This window comes from Rutilus rutilus (assembly GCF_951802725.1).
Source record: "Rutilus rutilus genome assembly, chromosome: 6".
Classification (NCBI taxonomy): domain Eukaryota; kingdom Metazoa; phylum Chordata; class Actinopteri; order Cypriniformes; family Leuciscidae; genus Rutilus; species Rutilus rutilus.
The window spans coordinates 6349814-6370803 of NC_140214.1; the positions used below are offsets into that span (position 1 = coordinate 6349814).

Genomic DNA, 20990 nt, shown 5'->3' on the forward strand with positions numbered 1-20990 from the left:
CTCGTCTCATAAATGAACCGAAACTCGGCGTAGGGCTATAAGGTAGCCTATTGCCTCACAGACCTGAGACATATAGCTTGAAATGTCTAATTTTAAGCAGAACAATTCAAAACGAAAGAAAACAGACTGCGCTGCTTATGTAGGCCTAATTCGTATGAAATGTGCATTTCTCTCTGGCGCTGCGAAGATCGCGATTCGTCAACTTCATCTGTCTAGCCGACACTGACATAAAAAAATAACTGTTTTATTAGTAAACAATTAAAATGTATCCTGCTATATTTTACATATTTGCCTGTTCCTTACAAAACACTAACAGTGGGGTTTTTGACTGTGTGTTATTTTATTTTTTATTTTTTTGCAGCTGCGGACAAATTCTTTCGACACACACATAATAGCCTACACTCTTCGCTTATGTTTTAAAAACATAATTTAACATATATAACAATTTTTAAATAGCCCACTTAAAGTGTTTATTACAAATAAATGACTAAATGCTAAAAATTTATAAATTTTAACGAACTAACATATGCGTTGCATTTACAATTCTGTGAAAACAGCACCCCCACTTCCCGCGTCCCTGCGCCCGTTGTACCCTTCCAGTCAAATATTGCGTTGCAAACATCAATAACAGCTTTAAGTTGTCAATGCTGGCAAATGACCATGGTATCAGCAGGTTAATCCACGGATAGCTCTGCATTTAATGCACTACGTGGAGGCGAGTTTAGTTTACTTGTTTAATTAAAAGGCATCAGAATACATGAAAATGGCATTAGTAAAAAAAATTCTGGAGGAGGACCCACCCACTTTTTTTTTTGCTTCCGACGCCCATGTGTTAGTATTAATCATTAAACTTGTAAAAGCAGACTTGTTTTAGACAGTGTATTTATCTATTTATTTTGTATATTATTTTATATAATTTTAATGTAGTGAAGCTATGAACTTTAACTTAAGCATGTTTAACTTTATTTTTTAACTTTTTTTGTTTAACATTGAAAAATAGTTATATTATTACCAATAATAACTGTTGTTTAATAATAGTTTTTAATGCACTTGTCATTTAATAATAGAAAATGAATTCATATAGATACATGCCATTTCACTAATGTTAATGTTCACGACGTTGAACTGTTGAATTTTTGTAACAACTGTAACAACATTTACAAATATCACAACGAACTTTAGTTTTGTCTTCGGTCTGGTTGAAATATTTCCACACGGTTGAGGTCGGGGTTGCCATTATAAGTTAACGTTACTGGATTCAAAAAACAGTCATCACTCAACAGTATCACTCAATCAACCACCACTTACCAATTATGGGCATGTCCCACTCTCACCCTGAGGACTGGTACATGATTGGTTCGTAAAACCTACTGCAGTGTTTTGTGCCAATCACAACCAATTGACTGTATTGAACCACATCATGATTGATTGAGCTGCAAAACAGACCCAACAGAAAAAAACGATCTATACATATTGTTCTTTGTTTTCCTGGCATTACTTATTTTTTCCTCTCATTTCTTTATCTTTTTGTTTTAATTTCCGTATCTTTACATTCATTATAATCTTTTCGTTATAACGAACTGTTGCTGTGTTGAACTTGAAAAAAACACTCGACACTGGGAGTCGATTCCTGACCTGGAGTCGATTCCGAAACTAGGGCTAGTGAGAGTCGAGGAATCGACTCTTTTGGAGTCGACTCCCCATCTCTACTGCGCAGACTCAGGTCCCAAGATGTCAGCGCCATATCGGGACACTGGCGGCTTCACTTCTCACCAATGGAAGAGAGCGAAGGGGCGTCGTCCACCTTTATTACAGTCTATTGTGCGGACACAAACACTGCCTGGCCGCAAGCCCTTGGGGCGGCCACTGAAAACCGATGTGTCCCGAAAGCGCAATTGACGCTGGATACAAACATCGATTTCCTGAGGGCTCCGCGGTGGAGCAAGAACTTGACGCTCCCGAGGGGGCAACTTCAGAGGTCTGTGCATAGCGTCAGGACCTATATCTGAAGCCGCCTTCGAGAAATAACAATCCTCAGGCCTGTTTTCTCTTTGGAAAGGAGGGAGGGGAGAGGGAGGGGGGAGAGGGAGGAGGGAGAGGGAGGAGGGAGAGGGGAGAGGGAGGGGGGAGGGGGGAGAGGGAGAGGGAGAGGGAGGAGGAAGAGGGAGAGGGAGAGGGAGAGGGAGGAGGAGGGGGGGGGGGGGGGGGCATTATATGCGCAGGCAGCCCCTTGAGAACTGCCCTTGCATGCTCCGCTCCCAGCTGAGTCAGCTGATTATTCCACCTTTTTAATTCCTCAGAATTAAATGCAGCCACAATAACCAGACAACTGAAATATGTTCTGAATGGTTAGGCTGAATTAAAATATAAAGTCAGATAATATTCAACCATTTTAATTAATCAGAATTCAATTATTTTAATTCATTAAATTTATTTAATCAGAATTATATGCAACCATAAACACCAGACAAGTGAAACAAAGTATGATAGGCTGAATTAAAATATCTAACTACTCAAGCCAGATATTATTCATTTATTTAACTGGTCTCATAATCTCATAATCTACACGTTGCCTCTGCAACGCGAGATACGACCGTTCATGATACATACCGACTTTCTTCCCTCGAGAATTAAGTCAACAGGGGCGAGGCTGAAACACCCGAAAGCGCACGTCTTTTTATTTTGCTGTAGCCTACGCTTCGAGATATTTCTAAATGAACACAGCCAGCACCCTCAAGAGCCGACTGTGCATGCCTCGCATCCAAACAGTATATCACACACCGTTCGCGTGTGTCACCTCCAAATATTATATATTACAGCTCTATTCGGGAATAGACCATTAAAGACTAACTTTGCATAATACATTTTGTTTATTGGTTATTTGGTGAAAAATACAATGTTACAAAGATAAAATATTATGAATGTGTCTTTAGCAAAGAACAAAAAATGTTATGTGGATAAACATGATGTAAATCAAAAAAAAAAAAAAAAAAAAAAAAAAGTTAAGACATTATCGGTGCAATTGTCATTAAATGAAATAAAGGTCTAACAGGGTCTATAAATAAAGGTCTAATCAAATTGTATAGCACAAAACATCATCTTGTGGGCTTTCAACAAAACAGCATGAAGAAAATAACAATAATAAGAATAGTTGCAAGCAGCAAATAAAAATAATTATTTTAATTGATTTTAAAATATCTTTTTAAATGTAATTCTCCTTAATAATACAACTATTATATATATATATATATATATATATATATATATATATATATATATATATATATATATATATATATTAATAACAATAAATGAAATTTACCTGTTGGTCAGCGACTGTAATCCATCCAAACTTGAAAGTCAATCGGATTAAAAAAAAAATAATTAAACAATTCAATTACTGCCTATGAAGACAGAGAGTGATCAAAATCTCAGACAGTCTCATATAATCAGAAAGCTCCAACCTCTCAACTACAAAGATGATCTTAATCTCACTAACTCTTAGAACATAACGGTCCACAATAAAAATGAAAGTGTGAGCGAGCTACCTGAGGAAACAGGGTTCTTGTCCAAATAAATCACGTGATTTCTGAGAAACGTCTCCTTCTCCAGTCAGGGCTAGCGCAAAATGCGTCACTGGCATCTCCAGCGGCACTTCCGGCGGCATCTCCAGCGGCCAGGACTTTCTCTGGCAGATGCCAGTGCGGCGGCATCTCCAGCGGCCAGCGGCATCTCCAGTGGCCAGCGGCGTCTCCCGTAATCACTATTTTTTATTTTATTTTATTTTATTTTAACAGTTAACACAACAGAGATGCTACTAATAAGTTGTTAATAAAGTTGTGAGTTTCTGATTCTCCATTACATCAGAGAAAGCTGCAATTGTTCTGAGTAGCCTACGGCTATGTGTAGGCCTATAAATATCCAGCAAGAAGTGTCAATATCACTTTCATGTTTCAGAAAATGCTGTTTATTAAATATTAATTTGAAATGTTATTAAATATGAATATAAACGATATGTAAGCAATAAGTTGTTAATAAAGTTTTGAGTTTCTGATTCTCCATTACATCAGAGAAAGCTGCAATTGTTCTGAGTAGCCTATGGCTATGTATCCAGCAAGAAGTGTCAATATCTCTTTCATGTTTCAGAAAATGCTGTTTATTAAATATTAATTTGAAATGTTATTAGGCTAAATATGAATATAAACGGTTATTCAGTTAATACAGAAATGAGTTTCTGATGTGCTGCACAATTCTGATATTAAATCAAATAAGCTGTACAAAGCTGAAATTGCGGCATCTCCAACAGCCAATACTTTCTCCGGCTGTGGGTGCTGCCAAAGTCAAAGTAAGTGATTAAAATCTTTTTAATCATATATTTTATTATTTTGTATCCCTAGTGCATATTAAAATCCGCTGCATTAAAATGTGTTGCACGAAAAGCTTAGCATGATTATTAGCAGAGTGGAGCTGCATTAGGACAAAAATTTGATAAGGTTGCCATCTTCTGGTGATTCATCACACAGCCATTAAAAAGCTAATTTGAAAAAGATTTACACTCTCCAACCATGCAAGAACAGGTTAAGTAAATTGAAACCCATGTGCAGCAATTCTTTGATATAGCCTATGACTGTAGTGATGATCGCACTTAGTGTAACAATGGTAATTAAATATGCATATTAAATTTAGAAAAATTATAGCCGTGGCCAAAAGTATTGGCAGGGACATAAATTTTGTGTTTCACAATGTTTGATCGTATTTCTAAACGACAGCGATGTGGCATGTCTATTAAACCTTTGATTAGTATGATCACAGTGGAATATTCAGATCTGTGCTGGTGCCACCACTGACCCAGAGAGAGTATAGGTATGAAACAGCTTCACAAACATTAAGTATCATTATTTCTGTCTTGCAATCATTCAAATTATCACAGAAGTACTGGGATAAAAGTTTATAGTTCGGATATAAACACTGATGTCTATGGTAGCGATCAAATAATGATAATTCTTGGCCATTTTGATGCAAAGCCATGGCTGCACGTCTTTCTGAAGTAACAACCTGGTCTCACAGGATTCCGTGAAATGTCCACGTGCCCTTAACTCAAAATCCGTGGAGCCATCACGGAATCGCCCCAAATTCCGTGATGCGGCCACGGATCCTACTCCAATGCAAGTCAATGACACTGACCTTCCGTGGTCCACACACGGATACCCATTTCAATGACGGAGTACAGATCTCACTCAATCGACGTGCTTTCTCATTTGGAAACGCAACATTTGAAGTATTTGTGAACTTTTCCAACAACAAATGCCATAATGACGTTAACCTGACTGTTATTGAAGCTATTGCATTGTCCTGTCATCATAAAATTTCGGTTTGTTTCAGTTAGCCTAACCAAAGTCCCGTGATGGCACCACGGACTTCAACAACCTGCCCTTACTCATGGACGTTGTAATGTTGCTGGCTTGTTTAGGAACTTATAAGCTTTAGGTCGACTGTGTTGCAATGGCATGTAATTAACTTGACATTTTGTCTCGTCCTGTCATCATAAAATCCAGTTTGATGGCGTTTTACACCTATTGCTCGCTTGGCTATAGTCAGATCTAAAATCTGTGATAGGAGCACGGAGTGAGTCTGTGGTGAGACCACGGATAACTCCAACGCGCAAGTCAATGACACTCATCTTCCGTGGTCCACACACGGAGACCCGTTTCAATGACAGAGAACAGATCTCACTCAATGGACGTGCTTTCTCATTTGGAAACACAACATTTTAAGTATTTATTTATTTTCCAACACCAAATACCATAAAGACTTTAACCTCTCTGTTATTGTAGCTATTGCATTGTCCAGCCATCATAAAAATTCAGTCTGATTCTGTTAGCCAAACTGAAGTCCCGTGATGGCACCACGGACCTCAACAACCTGACCTCACTCACTGGATGGTGTGATGTTGCTCACTTGTTTAGACACTTGAAAGCTTTATGTCGACTGTGTTGCAATTTTGTCTTGTCCTGTCATCATAAAATCCAGTTTGATGGCGTTTTACACCTATAGCTCGCTTGGCTATAGTCAGATCTAAAATCTGTGATAGGAGCACGGATTGAGTCTGTGGTGAGACCACGGATAACTCCAACGTTCGCGATATGGTCACGTAATTTAATCTATTGATTCGTGCCACGGACACGTTTATTTCGTAATTTTTCGTCTTTCGTGATTACAGCTCGATTATTTCTGCCTGTCGGCTGCAGCAGAGAAGCTGTTTAATCAACATTTATTCACGAGATCTTATCGTGGTTTATGTGTTTTTTTTTAATGTTATTATTTCGGTCTTATTGCCAGGGAAGCTGGATTGTTTTGCTGTTTATTGATCTTTTTAAAATGATATTTTATTAGTAGGAAATCGCGCTGAAGAAGTCTCGTTCCGAACACATCGCGATATTTGGCATCAGTTCACGTGTGTCAGCTGTTGGTAAGTAGCCTAGTAAATAAATACGCTGTCCTAATAATGTGTGATATAATGTCTTTTCTGTTTGTCGATATTAATCTGCCAAATATATCTGCCATTTCCACGGAGACTTTGCGTTTCATTGCTTTCTAATTCAAAATATATGATTAAACACTGCCTGTCACGTGACGTGCTATAGGCTTAGATATTCATATCAGATTAAAAATAGTACAATTAGTTCCAAAGTTGTATTTGTAGTAGAAGCACAGTAAAAACAACACTTACCATGCTTTTACCACAGTAACATTAGTTTTACTGTGATAAGTGTAGTAAAAAGACAGTAATCACAAAACTTACCATGCTTTTACCACACTATTGGTAGTTTTAATGTGATACTTATTGTAAATGCACAGTAACCACAACACTTACCATGCTTTTACCACAGTAACCCTAGTTTTACTGTGATAGGGTGTGGTAAAAGGACAGTAACCACAAAACTTACCATGCTTTTACCTCTGTATTGATAGTTTTAAAGTGATATTTGATGTAAATGCATATTAACCACAACACTTGCCATGCTTTTAACGCTTTATAATGTAACATCCAATATTTGTAAGGTAAATCAGTACTTTTTCCTTTAAATAATCCTATATATTATACATAATTATATTTTCTTTTCTCTTTTTCCAGCTGAAAAGACCAAAAGGGCCTTTCGGACTCAGTCAGCCCATTATTGTTTGAGGAGAAGTAAACGGAGGAGACGGAAAGCTGCAAAGGCAAATATTCACAATGGTGTGTATGTGTTGGGTTTTAACCCTAAATCAAACATTTTATCAAGCATTTGTTGTTTCTTAAAACTTTTCTCACAAAACCCATATCCCAATCAGTACAAACATAGTCTGAAAGTCTTAATAATTCACAAGATTTAACAAGTTGTCAAATTCGTACGATACTCGTTTAATTTGTATACTCGTACACAATCCTGCAGCTTTTTCTCCTAGTGCTGTCATTGGCTACTGCCTCAATTCCTGTACATATTTATCGCGATATTTGTAAATCAGTTGCGCCACTTCTTGGAAAGTTGTCGGATATCACACACACTGTCAGAAAGTTTATATTAATTGCAAATTGGTCCCCGTCTGTTCATGTTCCAGTGATACATGATGTCTCTCCACACCTCATAACCTACCTCTGTTTGCAAGAGTGGAAAAGCTTATCTGACTTGTCACATGACATCAGATACTCGATTATTTTGTCATAATCAGAATGTTACACTGCTGATAACTGTCCCGTTTGCATGTTAATCATTTTCGTATGATTATTGCTTGCTATTAAAGACATACTTTTATTCATAGAAATGCCCACATATCAGTGAACTTATAACATAAAAATGCTTTTAACATTTAATTATGCAACACTCTTTACAGAAAACATATCATACAGTTATAAACTGACTATTTGCAAGTAATGTATTAAAATTACCTTCCTTTCTGTTTTGCAGGATTGCTTAGTCCTTTTTTTTAAAGCTCTACAATATCAAACTCAACAGCTCTTTTAGGAGCCAACCATTACAAGAGCTACTAGTGAGTCGCAGCGAATCTTGCCGTGATCAGCCCTTCACAGGTGAAGTTTCTAGAATATTGCAATCAGTATTTACTCATCAAATGTTCTCTCCTGAATTATATGGTAAATTAACTTATTTAATACTGTCTTAATTTATGTTTCAGGAACAATAGTAATTGCACATAGAGTAAGTCGAGACTATCTTGGTTTACAGCAGAGAAGGAAGACCAGTCCTTATATCAACGCAAGCTAATCGATATAAGTCCTTTGTTTCGGGTGAGGAAGGAACATCTGGTGCCCAAAGAAGACAGAAAAGTGAGCGAGTCCATTGGTATGTCTTGAATTGAAACAATGCTGTAAAATGTAGTACATAATTTGATGTTGACAATTTTACATTGTACAGGTTTTCACTTGGTTTTTGATCATGTGAAGCTCTTGAAACAAGTGACAGAAGAGTATGTTGTCTGGAAAGAAATCAAGCATCACTGGCAAAGGCTCAAAAGAGACAATGCCTTTCTTAAAAATCTTTTAAAATAGGTTGCTGTTGATATGGGTAAAACAGTTTTTGTTCAGTACTTAGCTTATATTATGTGCTCCAATATATATATATATAATAAATACTTCAATGTGTATATTATATAATGTACTGACTGCTGCTTTGTAAATTTATGTAAGGAACAGGCAACTCTGGCCCTTTGCATTCTACTTTTTGAGGTTAGTTAAGAGTTAACCTCCAACCCTAATCGAGCACATCTGAAAATTTTAACCAAAGTCTTCAGGTTTATTTCTAGACAATAGGCAGGAGGGTTTGAGGTCAGAGCTAAATCTGCAGGACAGTGGACGCTGAGGGCCAGAGTAAACCATCACTGCTTTAAATAACGCAGAACATAAGCTGACCCGACTGTCCATTAAACAACTTCATTTGAATGTTTTCTGTTTTCTGTTTTACTTTCAGACCAGGACTGGAGAACACCTGACAATGGGATGTTGAGACTTCTTCTGGTTGAGAAAAAGCGACACCACATCAGTGATCACATCTTCTGTTCTTCAACTGAACAAACTGTTTAGACGAGGAAGAAAAACACGAACACGATAGAGACGTACAGGGAAGAGCAAGAAACCAGTTTAGCTGTGATAATGAATCATTATTTTCCAACACAATATCAAATCTGTTTTCTGTAGGTGACTGAATATGATTCTCTGGCACTAATTTTATGGCTTCAGCAGCTGTGAATGGACTATTATGATGTTAATGTATTTTTGAAGACACATTTTTATTTATCTTGAATCTCATTTGTCTTTATGCTACTTTATTAACTTTATTCTGTGTCCTCCAATAAAGTGTTGTTTAATAAAGTATGGTGACTATTGTGTATTGAAAGTGGTGTTTGGTACAGTAAATAGACATTTTTATTTGAGAAATTTTAATTTCTTATTTCTTTAGTTTAATTAATTAAAAAATAACTAGGCCTACATATAATTAATAACTTATAAATTACTACATATAATTAATGACCATGATTCTTTTACTTGGGACATAAAAAATGTAGATCTGGTTAATGATATTTGGGACAACAATGCAACAAAAGTTGCACATACTTGCATGTATGCCAGTTTGCAGTGAAATAAAAGGAAGCTATGTGAATAACAAGAGGCTACAGTGGGCTATCTTGCTATAAATACTTAACGCTTAATTGAAGATGATCCATGTTGATCATTCTAGCACATCTACAACTGCTTTTTGAATGAAAGCATATATCACTGATGTCAGGCATATAAGCAGCAATCGGGGTGAAAAGGAAATGTTGGCACTGTTTTTTTGTTGTTTTACTGAATGGTGCATTATCCTTGTGTAATAGTATGTGTAGATCTGTGTAGATTATACTGTCCTTCCACCCCCAGGGCCCAGCAATGGCCCCCAGAAGAGCAAACAAATGCACATTTCAAATGGCTGTAACTCGAAGTCCGGTTAGTGTATCAAAGAGAAAATCGGCAGGACGACTGCTTATGCTATTGTATAATAAATAATGTTGGCCACAGTTTTCAGATATATATGGAAAGCTGGCATAAAGGTTATTTTTAAAGTGCTCACAGTAAAATATCAAATTTCAGCCTGTCCCTCATATATGTCATAAAGGTTTGCGCAATGAAGATATCCAGTTGTCCATTAAATATATAATTTATTTAACATTTATTGTTTTATTACTAAACGTTTTATACTACATTACCCACATATCTCTGTCATTCTATCAGTGGAACAGGAAGCATTGTTCTGTAGTTCATTGAAATGTGCAGACATGCTTAGGGTTAGGGTTAGGATCTCGGTAAAGGAGTAATTTCTCACATTATAGAGACACTTTATAGTTAGCTTAATGTATAACTAATGTAATAATAACACCAAACCATACTTTGTAACATGAAGCGCCAGTTTATATGGGTTAAACGATTGTCCAATCACAGCGAGTTCTGCGATAAAGTCACGGCCAATACAAACCCAGCTGAATAAATGCGTCACACTTACATGCCCATTTATGGTAAATGATGACAGATCTCTTCTGGTTCTGGCTGCAGGGATAGATACCTTAAATATTTAATTAAGGCTGTTAAACATGTATTATTTCTAATTAAATTATAACACTCATATTTAAAAACAAAAGACTCTTTGTGTGGTTACCGTCCAAAAACGAGTTCACATGATCAATGACACAAATTTGCTTATTTGATTAGACTGATGCATAAATACATTTGAAAGAGAAACTTTTTTCTAAGCAAAGGCCTACAGCAGGAGTAGTTTTGCAGTATTTTAATTAAAGATAATTGCATGTAGGCCTACTAAAGTGCTTCTAACATTTACAGTGTATGTATAGTCAAAGATATATCAATTATATTCAAATAAATGTAACAAAAGCACAATGAATGGACACAATTTTGAAAGCTTATTCCAATATTTAATGTCAAACTGTTTAAAGACAAATGTAGCGCCAAAACTACTGCACAACAGTATAAAAATCAGTTAATTTAAAATATCCAGATACAGGGGCAATCTATTATAGTGACACATACATTAACGTTCAAAAAATTGCTATGATGAAGTTATATATTTACAAACCAAAAGATGAGATTCAACTTTGTTATGTGAAAATACATTTGTTTCGTCGCTTTAAAGAACAAATAGGCAAAAACATAAGCACAACATTTTACATTCTCAACTTTCATTCTATATCCTTGTGATTATTGGTCACTTTTATTGTAACTATGCAATGAATATGTCCTTTAGCAAAACACCTGATGAGCACTGACCCTTTTTTATAAAGGCATTAGGCAGAAATCAAGTACAGTTTATGAAGCTGAAAAGAGAAAATAAAATGCTTTAACAATATGGAAAAAGATAAATCACTATATTCAGTATTGGTTCTGCATATATCAAAGAGATCCTGAGGAGGAATGGGACTCCACATGAGGACTTTCAGAAACTGAGACAGAGCAAAGGGTGCACCTCGCTGGACACATCCTACGCATGCCCAAACAACAACACCCAAACACAGTGTTGAAGTGGACACCACCAGGAGGATGCAGGAGACAGGGAAGACCAAGGAAGACACAGAGACAGATGTTTCATGAAGACCTGAAGAATGTCAGTGTCCCATGGGAAGATGTGGAGAACTTGGCCACGGATCGAATACGTTGGAGGACACTTGTTGCCCAATGTGCCCAGCACAGCACTTGATGATGACGTTGTGAGTTTATCCATAACCGTGGGATATGTTTTCTGTAAAGAGTGTTGCATAATTAAATGTTAAAAGCATTTTTATGTTATAAGTTCACTGATATGTGGGCATTTCTATGAATAAAAGTATGTCTTTAATAGCAAGCAATAATCATACGAAAATGATTAACATGCAAACGGGACAGTTATCAGCAGTGTAACATTCTGATTATGACAAAATAATCGAGTATCTGATGTCATGTGACAAGTCAGATAAGCTTTTCCACTCTTGCAAACAGAGGTAGGTTATGAGGTGTGGAGAGACATCATGTATCACTGGAACATGAACAGACGGGGACCAATTTGCAATTAATATAAACTTTCTGACAGTGTGTGTGATATCCGACAACTTTCCAAGAAGTGGCGCAACTGATTTACAAATATCGCGATAAATATGTACAGGAATTGAGGCAGTAGCCAATGACAGCACTAGGAGAAAAAGCTGCAGGATTGTGTACGAGTATACAAATTAAACGAGTATCGTACGAATTTGACAACTTGTTAAATCTTGTGAATTATTAAGACTTTCAGACTATGTTTTGTGATAGAAATTTTACATTTAGATGTGTTTTTTACTTTTAGATTTGTTTTTACTTTTAGAAGTGTACAACTTGTATTAACATCTGTCACTTTATTTTTTACTCATGAGCATTTAGAGAAATATATTCATATAAGCTAAAGCACGTTATTAAAGATATGTAACCAAGTTTTAGAAATGCATAAGTTAAGACAAGCTTGCAGGAACAAAATGTTTTGAGTTATAGGAGACTTAGTAGCAAAGAGACTAAGAGTACTCAAGTGACCTATTGTTGGACTTAAAGTGTGAAGTATGTGCGTAGCTTCAGATCAAAATAACGATAGACAAAAGGTGTGAATTTTGAGCAGCAGCTAAAAACAGGAACTTGTATCTAGGCATGATGTTGTTCTGTTTGGATATAATTTATGCAAGACAAAGATTTTGGACGAGATGCCTCCTTTTAAGGTAAACGAATGGTGAAGCCTATAACCAGGATGTGTTTTGTGTATATAAGCTGGGCAAAAAGCAGAAGTCGGAACCTTCACATACGAGATGCGTTCTGTATGTGAATGTCAATTTCTTGCAAGAAATAAAGATCTTTATAACTTTTGAAATCTTCAGCTGTCTTCCAATTATTATTTAAAGTTGAGAAAGAATTTCCACCACAAATGGCGACGAGGAGGGATTCGCAAAGCTGATGACCTCCGTGGACACGAAGCAATTGACTGAACATCCCAAAGACAAGAAGTCTATGGCTCCATACCCCAACGCTAAAACTAGAGGTTGAGGGGGAGAATTGTAGATACCACGGCAGGCCTAGGTGGACGCGATCCCGAATAAAGAACCAAGCTGCAAAAAGCACGGTGAGAGAAAATTATTTACGTGGTAAATAAGAAAATTATTTGCGTATTGAATATTTTTCCTAAAAGGGTCAGGATTTTTGGAATAAGCCTGAAAGTAATTTCCAAAAGGATTTTGAGAATAAGCCTGAAAGTAACTTCTTAAAATGCCGTGTTAATTGTTTTCCCAGAAGGGCCAGAGTTTGAGAATAAGCCTGAAAGTAAGTTTCTCAAACGTCTAGACAAGGTGGCCAGTTTGAAATAAGCCTGAAAGTAACTTTCAAACATTTGAGAAGGCACTTGTCTGGGAAAAAGACCTAGCATCGACGGATGTGGGCATTTTTGAAAGTCCTAGATTGACGGATTTAGGCAGGCGTGGTGGCCACGCTAGGGGAAGAATTAACACAGTGAATATAGTACGTGGTGACCACGTGAAGGGAAAGATTTAAATACGCAAATATAAATACTGAAGAATTTAAATACGCAAATATAAATACTGTTGAGTAAAATTAGTGCAAAATGGGTAATGTTAATGATAAAGAGTTGGAGACAGTGGATTTCTCAAAAGGGAATTATTATTCCATGACCAAGAAAAATGGAACGGGGTGGCATCATAGGATACCACAGTTAATTAATGTGTGTTTAATGTAAGCATAAGTTTTTAATGTCTGAGTGTAAGCCATCTGCAAAAGACAAAGGAAAATTGGACAAAAAACAAGTCCAAAAATATACAGGAAAATATACAGGAAAAGATTGACAAAGACACTCAACTGGCTCTGCTGAAGATGGGGTGGAAGAGGACGTGGAATGGGTGACCGACCCGCAATGGACCCTGAAGTTTGTTATAATTGTGGGCGAAAAGGACACTGGAGAAATGACTGTCCGGATCCTCCAAAGAACAGAGGATTCCAACAGCCACCAGAGCCACAAGGAGATTGAAAGAAGGAGGGGGAGGGGAGCGACGGTGAAGGGTCTGACTCCCAGGTGGTAAATATGTTTAATCTTATCTCTTTTTCTGCTCCTTGCAATGAAGAAAATATGCTTGCTGTTTCTTGCAATGAAGAAAATTCGCTTGCTGATACTGAACTTTTGGTATAAAGCATTTGCAAAATTACCAATGATTGATATCAGTATCGAGGGTAGGAAAATTAAGTTCTAAATTGACAGTGGAGTGAAGAACTCAGCAATTAAAAATGAACAATTGCCTGATTTAATTGTATTATCTGGAAAATGGGCAACCTCCAGAAGTGCCACAGGGCATCTGGTAAAGGAACCATATATAGCAGATTTGTCTTGTCAGATTGGTGATCACTCATTTTCTCATGCTTTTCTTGTAACTGCTACCTGTCCTTGTAATCTTCTGGGAAGAGATTTGATGTGTAAACTAAAGCTGAATTTGTATTGTGATGACAGTGGCCTCACTGCTGATATGAATATGGTGCGAAATGCCAACTGAAATATTATATGTTTTTAAATGGAGCACTCCTCAGTGTGGTCTGCAAAACAAAGCCACAGATAGGATGCCTCCTGACCATGATTTCATGGAAGAAAGTGATTTGCATTGCACATGTCATGTTAGCAGTGAGCCAGATGAAATGTTTGCTGAAAAATGGTCTGAACTAGAGATTGAGGAACTGAAAACCTCAGAGTTAATTTGGTCGGATAAATGGTGTGCTGTGAAGGGTGAATTGACTGATAGCCAAGCATCACTGTATGATGTAGATGGGGAAGTCCCTCACATCTTTTTAGCTAAACCACAGACTGCAGAGTGGAGAGGCATTGGGGGTTTTTTTTGTGAAACAATGTGACTCACTAAAAGATTGGTGGCTGACAAAATGTGTGGCCATCTGAGAGCACAGGGTTTTACAAACAATCACTACTACTATAAGGAAAAATATTAAGGTAATCAGAACTGTTAAAGTGATGAATAAATAGTACTATATGAATTGCACGTGTTTTAAATATTATATTTTTTTATATGAAGGCGTCTAGAATTTGTATCCCGTTATCCCTGGGAGACAGTGTGGAAAAACAATGTTTTCTAATTATAAGCGTTTGAGATCACATGCTGTCATCATCAGGGATACGAGATGGAAATGTTTTTATTTTGTCCATGGATCAAAGATTGTGTGAAGATTTTCAAATCTTCTTTTAAATAGCTTATGAGCAACAACAAAAAGGTGGGAAGTTGAAATTGTGCAAAGAATGACAAATTGCATTTGGGAAATTAAAACGGATTCTCTCAACTGCAATTGTAGGTCTATGCGATTTCTATTTAAAGTGTTTAATCTATTTGATTTTGAAAAGTTAGGTTTACGTTCACGGTGTTAAACTCAAACACACGACGACTGCATCGGACAACTGAGAATTGATATCGTAACGTACAGACACTGTCGCAAGGGGAATGCCACAGTGTGTCTACGTTCAGTAGTTTCTGTCGTCGTCGAACTTTGTTACCGTTCATATTTGGTGGTATTCCACTCCTAATATATGTTCCCCATTCAGTTCATAAACTGCTAAGGCAGACAAGAATGAAAGAATGAATGAATGAATCTCTGGCCAGAGAGGTGTGTGTGGAGTGTGTGAAAGTAGATGTGTGAATTATGGTGTTGAGAGACATAAATGATGTCAATCAAAACAGCTGTATCTAAAAAATTAAAATATGACCCAACAGGGAAGAAAATATTCCCAATAAAATAATGGCCATGGATGATTTTGACTAACTATCCTGAGCTGGGTTATTGTTGTGGCAGAAATAAACAATGCCACACGCACAGAGTATAACTTTGGGAAGGCAGAGAGCAAGCAAGTTTGCCCTGTCCACCCAATACTTAACTTTTTACTTTTTACAGGATGTCATGATGGATCTCAGCGAACAGAACTGATTCTGTTCCAAATGTATAAAATATTGTCTTGTTACTGTTTAACATGAAATTTTACAGGTGTCATCAAAAAAGGACGACCGGCCAGACAAGCAGATGAGTCTGGGGACATGATACATGTTGTCATTAACAAAATACTTAAGGTCTCCATTCACAGGTTGTTCTTATGGTTCACTCCACAAACAAGGTCCCATCTGGGGTGTGGTGACACCTCCGCCCAAGCATATCGACTTAAACTACACCAACCAGCTTGAGCCAAACGCTAACCAGCCCTCAGCAACCCCAAAAACGCCGACACCAACGACAACGCACAGCGTAAAGTGAGGGACAAAGGAAGTGCTAGTTTTAACTTTCCTCCCTTGCCAACGTGGGAAAGCCCATTTGCAACGGTTCGCAAAGAATCACCCTGGTGAAGATGGAACGTCCATGGGGCAACGAGATGATCAACACATCTGGAGGAAGATGTGAACCAACTAATGTTTTAAGCGTAGTATAATAATTAATTTTGTGTGATGTTTATTGATGTTTTATTTGTTTTGATCAAACTATAGTGTAGGACTTGAGTATTTAGATCTCATGATTAGAACAATTACTGATTAATTTGAAAATATTTCAGGTACTCGTAAATTAAGAAGAGGAAAAATGTCTTAATTCTGTAGAGTATAAGGACTCTTAACTAGGTACATTACTGAAAAGATAATAAATAATCTAGGGACTATTTTTGAAGAAACTTAAGGGGTTTAGAACCCTAATTCAGATATCATAGATGCTAAAAAATTAATAGTTGTAATAGTTGTTCTCTAATAAGAGAGAATAAGTTACTATGCTGGACTAGGTCCGAGTAGATAATTGGGTAAACTTCTATGGCGATTAATTAATAACTACATTAAACATCTTTTAGGTGTTTCCATTTGTTAAAATGCAAAAGAAAAACTTTCAAAAGGAGATTGATTTTGGGAAACATATTTAATTTCTGGATTATTATTAGTTAAGGAGGTTACCAGTGTGATTATTGAAATGTTCCTTTCATGTATTGTCTAATGTTTGTATTTGATATCTGAGAGGTGACTGCGGGTCTATCTATCTAGGAATACAGTAACAGTGCTTGCTTATTTAGCCCGGCTTCCAGAAATGAAATATGGTTTTGTTTTGTTGAGAAAGGTCTTCAACGAATTAAAGCAAATTATGTAGGGGGCACAAAGTTAAAACCTAGACCAAGAACAATGTAACACAAACATGTTAGATTTAAACTGAAATGAATCTCAACAGTTAGAACATTTCAGTGAAATAGAATATTTGCTCATAAAACTAAATTCTAAAAAGCTTTCTTAAATCAAAATGAAGTTACAGATTTAATGATCTGGATCAATGGATCCATTATGAACTATTCTGCATTGCAAACAAATAGAGGCAGGACATGTTATGTCCATCAGTTAATTCTGGGAAAATAGGATTTTAGGATAGATAATAAAAGATTAAATGGCACATCAGCAGCTAAAGCTATTATCATGGCAACAGCTGGGTGAGAGTTGATTTTAAAATTAATGACATTGTTTGAAACAAAATAATATAATTATTGATATTTGTGTTAAGGATAAAAATGAAAGTATTCTAGAACTTTTTGGTTAGATTTTATTACACAGATCCTTAAATAGATCTGACTAAGTAAAACAATTGCCTGCTTGAATTAAAAGCTAGTAAAATATGATTAAGGAAAATGGTTAATCAGCAGTATCTAAAGGCCTAATAGATCAAAGTGATTCGAAATTTAGTAAAGGATAATGAAACTTGATTCAAAGTTAAAAGGCAATGTACTATGGTATGGAGAAGTAAATGTCAAATTTTGTGTATGTTCTTTGAATGAACTTGGGGTGGAATGTGATAGAAATTTTACATTTAGATGTGTTTTTTACTTTTAGATTTGTTTTTACTTTTAGAAGTGTACAACTTGTATTAACATCTGTCACTTTATTTTTTACTCATGAGCATTTAGAGAAATATATTCATATAAGCTAAAGCACGTTATTAAAGATATGTAACCAAGTTTTAGAAATGCATAAGTTAAGACAAGCTTGCAGGAACAAAATGTTTTGAGTTATAGGAGACTTAGTAGCAAAGAGACTAAGAGTACTCAAGTGACCTATTGTTGGACTTAAAGTGTGAAGTATGTGCGTAGCTTCAGATCAAAATAACGATAGACAAAAGGTGTGAATTTTGAGCAGCAGCTAAAAACAGGAACTTGTATCTAGGCATGATGTTGTTCTGTTTGGATATAATTTATGCAAGACAAAGATTTTGGACGAGATGCCTCCTTTTAAGGTAAACGAATGGTGAAGCCTATAACCAGGATGTGTTTTGTGTATATAAGCTGGGCAAAAAGCAGAAGTCGGAACCTTCACATACGAGATGCGTTCTGTATGTGAATGTCAATTTCTTGCAAGAAATAAAGATCTTTATAACTTTTGAAATCTTCAGCTGTCTTCCAATTATTATTTAAAGTTGAGAAAGAATTTCCACCACAGTTTGTACTGATTGGGATATGGGTTTTGTGAGAAAAGTTTTAAGAAACAACAAATGCTTGATAAAATGTTTGATTTAGGGTTAAAACCCAACACATACACACCATTGTGAATATTTGCCTTTGCAGCTTTCCGTCTCCTCCGTTTACTTCTCCTCAAACAATAATGGGCTGACTGAGTCCGAAAGGCCCTTTTGGTCTTTTCAGCTGGAAAAAGAGAAAAGAAAATATAATTATGTATAATATATAGGATTATTTAAAGGAAAAAGTACTGATTTACCTTACAAATATTGGATGTTACATTATAAAGCGTTAAAAGCATGGCAAGTGTTGTGGTTAATATGCATTTACATCAAATATCACTTTAAAACTATCAATACAGAGGTAAAAGCATGGTAAGTTTTGTGGTTACTGTCCTTTTACCACACCCTATCACAGTAAAACTAGGGTTACTGTGGTAAAAGCATGGTAAGTGTTGTGGTTACTGTACATTTACAATAAGTATCACATTAAAACTACCAATAGTGTGGTAAAAGCATGGTAAGGTTTGTGATTACTGTCTTTTTACTACACTTATCACAGTAAAACTAATGTTACTGTGGTAAAAGCATGGTAAGTGTTGTTTTTACTGTGCTTCTACTACAAATACAACTTTGGAACTAATTGTACTATTTTTAATCTGATATGAATATCTAAGCCTATAGCACGTCACGTGACAGGCAGTGTTTAATCATATATTTTGAATTAGAAAGCAATGAAACGCAAAGTCTCCGTGGAAATGGCAGATATATTTGGCAGATTAATATCGACAAACAGAAAAGACATTATATCACACATTATTAGGACAGCGTATTTATTTACTAGGCTACTTACCAACAGCTGACACACGTGAACTGATGCCAAATATCGCGATGTGTTCGGAACGAGACTTCTTCAGCGCGATTTCCTACTAATAAAATATCATTTTAAAAAGATCAATAAACAGCAAAACAATCCAGCTTCCCTGGCAATAAGACCGAAATAATAACATTAAAAAAAAACACATAAACCACGATAAGATCTCGTGAATAAATGTTGATTAAACAGCTTCTCTGCTGCAGCCGACAGGCAGAAATAATCGAGCTGTAATCACGAAAGACGAAAAATTACGAAATAAACGTGTCCGTGGCACGAATCAATAGATTAAATTACGTGACCATATCGCGAACGTTGGAGTTATCCGTGGTCTCACCACAGACTCAATCCGTGCTCCTATCACAGATTTTAGATCTGACTATAGCCAAGCGAGCTATAGGTGTAAAACGCCATCAAACTGGATTTTATGATGACAGGACAAGACAAAATTGCAACACAGTCGACATAAAGCTTTCAAGTGTCTAAACAAGTGAGCAACATCACACCATCCAGTGAGTGAGGTCAGGTTGTTGAGGTCCGTGGTGCCATCACGGGACTTCAGTTTGGCTAACAGAATCAGACTGAATTTTTATGATGGCTGGACAATGCAATAGCTACAATAACAGAGAGGTTAAAGTCTTTATGGTATTTGGTGTTGGAAAATAAATAAATACTTAAAATGTTGTGTTTCCAAATGAGAAAGCACGTCCATTGAGTGAGATCTGTTCTCTGTCATTGAAACGGGTATCCGTGTGTGGACCACGGAAGATGAGTGTCATTGACTTGCGCATTGGAGTTATCCGTGGTCTCACCACAGACTCACTCCGTGCTCCTATCACAGATTTTAGATCTGACTATAGCCAAGCGAGCAATAGGTGTAAAACGCCATCAAACTGGATTTTATGATGACAGGACGAGACAAAATGTCAAGTTAATTACATGCCATTGCAACACAGTCGACCTAAAGCTTATAAGTTCCTAAACAAGCCAGCAACATTACAACGTCCATGAGTAAGGGCAGGTTGTTGAAGTCCGTGGTGCCATCACGGGACTTTGGTTAGGCTAACTGAAACAAACCGAAATTTTATGATGACAGGACAATGCAATAGCTTCAATAACAGTCAGGTTAACGTCATTATGGCATTTGTTGTTGGAAAAGTTCACAAATACTTCAAATGTTGCGTTTCCAAATGAGAAAGCACGTCGATTGAGTGAGATCTGTACTCCGTCATTGAAATGGGTATCCGTGTGTGGACCACGGAAGGTCAGTGTCATTGACTTGCATTGGAGTAATATCCGTGGCCGCATCACGGAATTTGGGGCGATTCCGTGATGGCTCCACGGATTTTGAGTTAAGGGCACGTGGACATTTCACGGAATCCTGTGAGACCAGGTTGGAAGTAACCATTGCTAACTAACACAGGAGCACAATGAATGATTGGAAGCACCTCTTTCCTCTTTTATAGCAATCAGTCTGCTCTTATAATCCAATCAGAATAATGCAGTGATTTCTCCTAACTACTTGTTCACACTTTTCCATGATTAGTGAAATGATGTTAGCAGGTC

The 20990-nt window shown here is 36.6% G+C and overlaps 1 protein-coding gene and 3 long non-coding RNA genes across 5 annotated transcripts in view; 2 read left to right on the top strand and 2 right to left on the bottom strand.

Annotated features, from left to right (window-relative positions):
* The window catches only part of LOC311292330 (interferon-induced very large GTPase 1-like), a 38168-nt gene extending 34564 nt beyond the window's left edge, over nt 1–3604 (bottom strand). For both annotated transcript variants that reach the window (XM_084411984.1, XM_084411983.1), the window contains exon 1: nt 3323–3604. The gene's annotated coding sequence lies outside the window, so the exon portion shown is untranslated. The remainder of the gene's footprint in view (nt 1–3322) is intronic.
* A 1635-nt stretch (nt 3605–5239) lies between these two features.
* On the top strand, nt 5240–8060 carry LOC311292346. Its single transcript, XR_014627709.1, has 3 exons — nt 5240–6469; nt 7136–7237; nt 7947–8060. It is a non-coding gene; the product is annotated as an uncharacterized lncRNA (long non-coding RNA).
* Nucleotides 8061–10938: 2878 nt separating this feature from the next.
* LOC311292345 lies at nt 10939–19500 on the bottom strand. Its single transcript, XR_014627708.1, has 3 exons — nt 19404–19500; nt 18636–18737; nt 10939–11777 (listed from the first exon to the last, which is right to left on the bottom strand). It is a non-coding gene; the product is annotated as an uncharacterized lncRNA (long non-coding RNA).
* LOC311292347 lies at nt 12321–18480 on the top strand. Its single transcript, XR_014627710.1, has 2 exons — nt 12321–13154; nt 13916–18480. It is a non-coding gene; the product is annotated as an uncharacterized lncRNA (long non-coding RNA).
* Nucleotides 19501–20990: the final 1490 nt, after the last annotated feature.